At 33.3% G+C, this 2361-nt stretch overlaps 1 non-coding gene across 1 annotated transcript; it reads right to left on the reverse strand.

The window, feature by feature from the left end:
- Positions 1 to 976: 976 nt before the first annotated feature.
- On the reverse strand, positions 977 to 1083 carry LOC112793703 (small nucleolar RNA R71). The gene has a single exon (XR_003198404.1). It is a non-coding gene; the product is annotated as a small nucleolar RNA R71 (small nucleolar RNA).
- Between the last annotated feature and the right edge of the window lie 1278 nt (positions 1084 to 2361).

Consider the following 2361-nt stretch of genomic DNA (forward strand, 5'->3'; position numbering starts at 1 on the left):
TCATTATCTTTTATTTTATTAGTTTTATTTGATCCATTTTTTTTATTTCTTTTCAAATATTCTTTCGTTTTGTTTATTTATTTTATTTTATTTTATTTCATTTTCGTTTTCTTTCTTTATATATTCATTTTTTTATTTTTATTTTTCTATTTTATCAGTCTTATTTAAATTTTAGCTTTAATTCTTGAATTTTTGCTCACTTATTTTTTTTATTATTTTCTAAAATTAAGTTTGCTGTCACCTAGTAATTTTATTTTAATTTACCTATTTATATTTTTTATAAATAAATAAATAAGTAAATAAATAAAACTATTTCAAAGGTTTTAATTTTTTTATTTAGTTGTTTTATTTTATTTCTTTTGCACAGGTTACCTCACTAGGAATTCTCTACACTCTGACGTAGAGATTCCTATCTTTTCTTATTTTCTATTTGTTTATGAGCAGGAACAGGGACAAGGAACTTCTGTTAGACTTTGATCCTGAACCTGAACAGACTTTTAGGTGACGTTTGCAACAAGCAAGATTTTACAAGGCTGCAAAGTTCACTATGGATCATAATAATACTGCTAATGCCAATATGACAAATCCGAATAGGAATGAGAAACCTAGGAGAGTGCTTGGCTCTTACACCACTCCTACTGCAGATCTTTATGGAAAAAGCATTGTGGTACCTCCTATAGTTGCAAACAACTTTGAGTTGAAGCCACAACTGGTCACTTTGGTGCAACAAAACTGCCAGTATCATGGACTCCCTCAGGAAGATCCCAATCAGTTTATCTCTAATATTCTGCAGATTTGTGATACTGTGAAAACTAATGGGGTGAATCCTGAGGTGTACAAACTCATGCTCTTCCCATTTGCCTTGAAGGACAAAGCAAAGCTGTGACTAGATTCTCAACCCAAGGAGAGTTTGGATACTTGGAATAAGGTTGTCACTGGGTTTCTTACTAAATTTTTCCCACCAAAGAAGCTGACTAAGCTTAGGGTGGAGGTTCAAACCTTTAGGCAGAAGGATGGTGAAACTCTTTATGAAGCTTGGGAGAGATACAAGCTACTGACTAGGCAATGCCCTCCGGATATGTTCTTCAAATGGACCCAACTATATATCTTTTATGAAGGCTTGGGTGAGATGTCCAAGATGTGCTTAGATAATTCTGCAGGTGGTTCATTGCACATGAAGAAGACACCGGAGGAGACTATTGAGTTTATTGAGTTGGTTGCTAGCAACCAATATTTATACTTATCTAACAGGAATCCTGTGAACTCTGAAGCTCCTCAGAAGAAAGGTGTTATGGAAGTAGAAGCTCTTAATACTATCCTTGTTCAAAATAAAATTTTGAGTCATCAGATGAATTTAATTAGTCAACAGTTGAGTGGAATGCAAGTTTCAGCTATCAACACCCAAAATCCACCTCAAGAGGTCCCTTATGACATGACATGTAATTTTGTGCAAAATGATAATTATGATTATGCTCAATCCTCTTCTGAACAGGTAAATTACATGGGGAGTGGTCCCAGAAACCCCAATAATGATCCATATTCTAAAACATACAATCAGGGGTGGAGAACTCACCCAAATTTTGGGTGGAGGGACCAACCTCATAGATCTCAGAATTTCAACAATGATTCTCAGGGCGATTTCTGACGTTAGGATTTTTACCAGTAAAGAATTTCATAAAAATAGTCGCGTTGTAGATATAGTCTCTAAACCGACAGAAATCCCTTCGTACAAATGTTTTGGTTGTCACAAGTAACAAACCCCTTTTAAAATTGATAACCGAGTATTAAACCTTGGGTCGTCTTCTCAAGGAACTGTGAGGAAGGTATGTTCTTATTATTGGTTATGAGTTTGTAAATTGGGGTTTTGGAAGTAATGTGGGAATATGTTATATGACAAATAATTTAAATGGCAATTAAAAATGAATAAATACTGTAAAGCAAACTTTTGGGCAAGGTATGAGAAATTGGAGATCCAACGTAGTTATCTCTCTCAACTATAAGGAAAGTTGAATCTAAACTCCACTTGGTCAACCTTTACTAAAGCAAAGGAAAGTCAAGGGACTAATTAAATTGAACTTTGAATCCTATTTATTTTCTAAGAAAAGGTTGGGATTACTTAAGTTCAGCTCAATTAGCAAGATAACGATTATCAAATATGTTGAGTTTAATAACTATTGAGTTACTGATTTCTTAACCAAAACCAAAAGGGGAAAAAGTAAAATTGCTAGAATAATAGAGGTAACCTTAGATGGAAGGCAATAGTAACTTAAACCAAAGAGAACAATCTTAACTGAAAATACTTCAAATATCATTAATTCAAAATAGAGATCTGTAACATGGAATAATTCATAAATCAATTCA

This window comes from Arachis hypogaea, chromosome 3 (genome assembly GCF_003086295.3).
Source record: "Arachis hypogaea cultivar Tifrunner chromosome 3, arahy.Tifrunner.gnm2.J5K5, whole genome shotgun sequence".
NCBI lineage: Eukaryota > Viridiplantae > Streptophyta > Magnoliopsida > Fabales > Fabaceae > Arachis > Arachis hypogaea.